This window comes from Trichosurus vulpecula, chromosome 4 (assembly GCF_011100635.1).
Source record: "Trichosurus vulpecula isolate mTriVul1 chromosome 4, mTriVul1.pri, whole genome shotgun sequence".
In the NCBI taxonomy this organism is placed as follows: domain Eukaryota; kingdom Metazoa; phylum Chordata; class Mammalia; order Diprotodontia; family Phalangeridae; genus Trichosurus; species Trichosurus vulpecula.
In genome coordinates this window covers 107,940,856-107,946,855 of record NC_050576.1, presented here as the reverse complement: position 1 = coordinate 107,946,855, position 6,000 = coordinate 107,940,856, and positions in this window count along the sequence as shown.

The window sequence follows — 6,000 nt, the reverse complement described above, 5'->3', positions numbered from 1 at the left end:
GAGAATCCCTGGAGATACAGATGGTTTTGGGGGAGGGGAGAGCCTTCTGTCCATCTTACTTAGTAGAAGTTTAAACAGGGACAGGGAGGAGTTTAGAGTGACCCCTCTTGAAGGTGGAAACGCTGGCTGGGTCATCCTGGTCTTTAATGTAGGGACATCCAGGGAGCTTACGCCCTCCTAGGGTGCTTCAAACACGTATGCATTTCAGATGACCACATGTCACTGTGTCTCTTTGGCCTAAGATGCACAGCTCCTGCTGGCTCCCATGACCCATCCTGGAAGCTCAAGATTCAGTCCTGTAGAGCAGAGCCCACCATCTCCTTCACTGGTATTTCAAAACTTCAAGAATTTCTGGTTTGACTGATACAGCCCCTTCCTCAACAGATCACAAGCCCACTTTAGCTTGGTTGACAGTCTCTGAGAAGTGCTCTGGCTAAAAAAAAATGCATTGTCCTGTGGTCAATCTGAGGGTGTACTTCTCCAGACTTCATCCAGATCATAGACATATGAACTTTCACTAGGCTTGTATTAAAAATGGTGTATAGGGTGTTCAGGGAGGACTAGTACTTCTCCTGTGAGGTTCTGCCGAGCCCTTTTCAGGGCTGCTCGTCCACCTTTGGTGTATGCTTGGCATTCAACTCTCACCTGTGGCTCCAACAAGCTGTAGCATGCTCAGCAGCCACACCCCAGTAAACCTTCTCAGCAGACAAGCTAAGTCAGGTTGAGGGTAACCGATAAGCCTCAAACCCATTTGGGGGGGGTGTCTACCCCAAGCATGTGAAGTCTTCCCCAACACAATAATGGGGATAAGAACAATTTGTTCCAATGGCTATGAAGGCAGCTGAAGCAGGCATTATGGAGTGCCTGGAGCTTGGTTAGGCATTGAAGATGCCAAGGTCATCCAGTGCATACGAGGCCATCGCCAGTCATCTTAACTTTTGTCCTACCACTGGACTTTGATGACTCTAGAAGAGTGAGGCTGAGGACTCTGAAATTCTGCCTCCCTTAAATCTAATTCATGCAGGAGTCAAGAATCAACCCATCATTGGTCCAGAGCTTGGGTAGATTTCACCCCCAAACCATTTGGAGGTGCCACTTGAGGATGATATTAGTGTGTCTTTGATCAATTCCAAGTTTCAATGATGATGGGAAACCCCATTGTCTCAGATCCATAGTTGGCACGACCAGAGATCAGCCCAAGTCTAACATTTCCAGAGGAATGTCAAACTTAACAGTGACCAAGGGACCAGAAACTCAGTGGTATTGGCTCTTGGCTGTCACTGTGAGGATTATACTTAAAAAGCTAGAAAGGTTATAGGGTATTTTAGATCTAGAAGGGAACTTAGATGCCATCAAGTCCAAGGCCCCTCCTTTTACAATATGAAGAAACTGAGTCACAGAGAGGCTGGATGACTTGTTCAGAGTCACAGACCTCGTAAGTATCTAAGGTAGGATTTGCTAATTCCAAGCCAGCATTCCTAGCCACTATTCTATACTCTTGGGAGTAGGTAAAGTGAATCAGTTCACTATGAAGCACCAAGGGGCTTGCTTAAACCTTTTAACAAGAGGATTTAGAACTGAAAGGGGCATTAAAGACCACAATCTAATGCTCTTATTTTGCAGTAGAACAAAATGAGACCCAGAGATCTTTAGGTTTGCCCAAGGTCACATGGCCCATGTGTAATTTGAACCCTACTGTCTTGTATCCAAACCCAGTCTTCTTTTTACTGAATGGCACTGAGGAATCTGGTATGAGTCCCTCCTTAGAAGTGGGGCAAGGACAGGAGCCACTCAGGGAAAGAAGATCATGGGGTCTGAGGCCCTGATGAAGAAGGGGAAATGAAGGGGTCAAGAGGGTCATATGGCTTTGCAGCCAGGACACCTGGATTCAAACCCCAATTCTGCTATGTAGAACTGTATCCATGTGACCGTGGAGAACTCATTCACTTCTCTGAGACTCATTTGTAAAATGATGTATTTGGAGTAAATGACCTCAAAGGTCCCTTCCACTGAACTCCAAGTAGGAATTCAGAGACCAAAGGGAAAGAAATGATAATTTTTTAGCTTTGGGAGTTATGTCCCTGTGGGGGGGGGCGGACCTCCATAAACATAAGAGAGAACAAGAGGGGTTTCTTCAGCTTGGGTCAAGACAGCCTTGAGCTGAACTTTGTCTACCTGTCTTATGCTTGTACCTGATTAGGCCTGGGTCACTGAATCTTTTGGGTCTGCTCTGAGTTATCTCCTTAACCCTAAAGCAGGGGAGTCTAGATCTTAGCCCCAGAACCCTGGGCAATCGTGGAACATCATGGTTCTTGAAGCAATCGTGAAAGGAAAAAAAAAATAAGACACTGTGAACTGTATTGACGTGATTAGAGATAGGTGTGACTTTTGAAAGGTCAATAATAGGTGCTCCAACTAGCCTGCAATAGAGAAAAATGTTTTCATAGTAAGAACTCTTTATTGTTTGGGGAGTGGAATAATGATCTTGGCCCCATCAGTAGCGCTGATAAATTCTGGCCTCTAAGGTGGTCAGATTGGCCACCCTTGCCCTAGAGCAGGGGTTCTTAATCTGGACCCTTCTGGCAGTCTAGTGAAGCCTTTGAACCTCTTCTTAGAATGCCATTTTTAAATGTATAAAGTTAAATACATAGGATTACAAAAGAAACCATTTATATTGAACTATAGTTATCAGAATATATTTTTGAAGAAACCAAGTTCATGGAGAACTGATATCCCTACACAGGCTACTGTGGAGGATGGGTCTCTGATCTTTCACTGCTGATGGCTGCTGTGAATTTTATTAAAGGAGAATCAGCCGTTCTGCCTTTAAATACAATTAAAACCTCCTTTCTCTTTGGACAGAATCCTCTCCCCCAAGCACCCTCTCATTCGTTTCCAATAAGATTTTGTTTACAGATGGTATTGCTTTGTAAATAAAATTAGTGAGTTTTACTGGCAGTACCACCTCAGGCTTTATTTTTTAAAAAAGGCTGAATCCATTTTATGGGATAGTGGAAAGATCCATACACTTAGAGACAGAAGACCTGGGTAGAAAGACTCAGAGATTGGTCAAATCACTCTGTTTCATTTTTCCTCATCTGTAAAATGAAGACTTGTACTGGATGACCTCTAAAGTCTCTCCCAACTCAGTCATTGTGTGACCTTATGTCTGCGAGCTCTCCCAGCAACTTCATCCGAAGATCTGTGATCACTGACAGCCAGTTTGTACCCAGGGACCTGCATTTGTCCTGTGGCTTCTGTGATCTTGTTTTGTGACAGTTTTCGCAGTTGCTCACTAATATGTGATCCCCTTCTCCTTCCAGTCATGTTGAGTCTCATCTCTTGTCTCTGCCCATATTTAATTGAGCCTTTGAGCCCACTCCTTCTTTTTCTTCTTATTGGTCAAGAAGCCCTAAATTGAATGACTGCAGATAGGTGGGTCTTGTTCCCAAGAGGTATATTTTAATTGCTCTAGAAGAAGAATAACTAAGCTTGGCATAATATAATTCAGCTAGCTGAAAATAAGATGCCGAGGACCAAGGATTAGGAAATCACAGACCCTCCTGTCCACTGTAGTGTCCGTGGGCCGCTATAGGGAACACATTTGGTATGTGTCAAGCAAGATTTTAGAACCAAGAAAATACAGTAGAGGTCATATAATGCAGAAATGTCATATTTGCCCCTGGCAGCTGCATGCAGCCCACGAAACTCCCTAGAGGGCCCTAACCTGAATAATTATGTACTTAGAAAATGTTTAATAAGATAAATAAAAATACAGTATAACACATTCATTTGTTTTAGTCATGTCTGACTCTTCGTGACCCCATTTAGGATTTTCTTGGCAAAGACACTGTAGTGGTTTGCCATTTCCTTCTCCATCTCACTTTATAGGTGAGGAAATTGAGGTAAACAGGGTTAAATGACTTGCCCAGGGTTACATAGCTAATAAGTGTCTAAGGCCAGATTTGAACTCAGGGAGATGAGTCTTTCTGATTCCAAACCCAGTGCTCTATCCACTGTGCCACCTAGCTGCCCTATACAACATAGACAATGTTAATTGTTTCTTTCTAAGCCAATATGCAGCCTCCAGGGATTTGTTTCTATTTGAGTTTTAAACCACTGATCTAGCTTGACTTCCCTTGCTTTTATTTTACTTATAGCTTGTATTAGCTCTTGCCCCAATTTCCACTCTCAGAGAGGAGTCTCGGGTCTCAGAACAAGGTGACATCTCACTCTTAGGACTCTGGGGTAGGTATCCCTGAGGGATAGAAGGTGAGTCTCTAAAGCCACTGGCCCAAGCCCGCACTGGTGTGTGTCATGCTAAGATTATTAGTTAGTGATCATTTAGTCAGCCAGCTCTGAGAAGCTTTTAGAATGGGGTACCTTTTCATTAAAAAAGGTATAAAACTTCCACCCCAAAAGTCTGTGACATACTCTCCCATGAATATATACAGAATCCAGGGGAAAGTGGGTTCAAGCTTAGGGAGCACATATGACAAAAGGATAATTCACAACTCCTGCTTGCAGGAAGAAGTTCCCCATAGATGTGTTTTATTTTCTTTGCCAGGCTCCTTTGTGGAGCTCTAAATCTATGTCCTGCTGGCCCACCCCTGCCACCCATTTTATGACCGCAGTGTGTGTGCTGTGAAGGAAATCAAGGCTGGAATTAAAACTCTTTTCCCTGAAAGAAATTCCTTCTGAGGAGTTTAGCTGAATGCCTTTCACTTGAAAGGGTAAAAGAAACCCTTTCCAGCAGAAGACCCAACCTCCACCTAAATGTTAGAAATTTTTCTAACTGGGAGCCCAGAGAAATTGCAACTGAGCTGAAAAACTTTTTTTCCTATAAAGTTCCATAGGAGAGGAACCATGTGGACCTTAGGGGCCATTATATTGCTCCTAGGCTTAAATGAACTAATTAGCATCACAGGGGTTTGCGTTCATATGAGGAAACAGGTGTAGAAAAGTGAAGTGACTGGCCCAGTTACACAGATAGGTAGCAAGTAGCAGTCAGAAGCTTTCCCCAAGAGAAGCTGAGAAAATGGACCTTCCTCCCTTCTCTGCATTATATATGTGGAATATTGAATATTCTGTTAGACATTGTTGGTATTTTCCTGAACTGGTTTTTCTCTCTCATTCTTTGCTGCAACAATATATAGTTGGATGAGTAGGGAAGGGTGGAGGGATGGCTTAAGAGATGAAGGTGATGTGAAAACAAAAAGTATCAATAACATTTTTAAAGATGTAATAAAAAGACAAAAGTAAGGGTCAAAAATCCAACCCAGATCCTTTGATTCCAAACCCAGCACTCTTCCTATGATACCAGGATTGTTGAAGAGGATTCCCCAGTCAGGATCTGGTGGGCACCTAACTTGAGTGCAGAGTTCTATGTTGGGTAAAGAGGAATGGGGGAGTCCTAGAATTAGCACAACTCCTCAGCAGAGTATGAAGGGGTAGTGCTGTGTTATCAAAAGAACACTGGATTTGGAATCAGAGGATATGGCTTCACACAGCATTGTGCTATACCTGTATGATGGTAGACAGGCAGAATGTCTTTCCCTCTCTGGGCCTCAGTTCCATCATCTGTCAAATGAGGGGCTTGCTAGACAAGATGTTGAAGATGTTTATTTAGCCTTAGCAGGGTGAGGGTTAAGAAAGGGGAGAGGGGTTAAGAAAAAGAAATGATTTTTTTAAAAGAGAAAACCAAGTTATCAAAAGAAAAAAGAAAAAAGGAGAATTCGCGATAGATGAGCAAAAAATTGTTAGAAGCCATTTCACCCAATTATATGCCAACAAAACTGTTACATTAAGTGGATGACTACTTAAAGAAATGGGAAATATCCTGATCGACAAAATAAGAAATAGAAAATTGGAATTGGATCTGAAGGCAGTGGTTAGCTAGGGGCAGTGCCTATATTGAGTCTGGGGGCAGCTTTATTAAGATTCCGTCAAACATGATTTCAAAAAAAGAAACCAATAAGCCATAAATTAACTCCCAAAGGG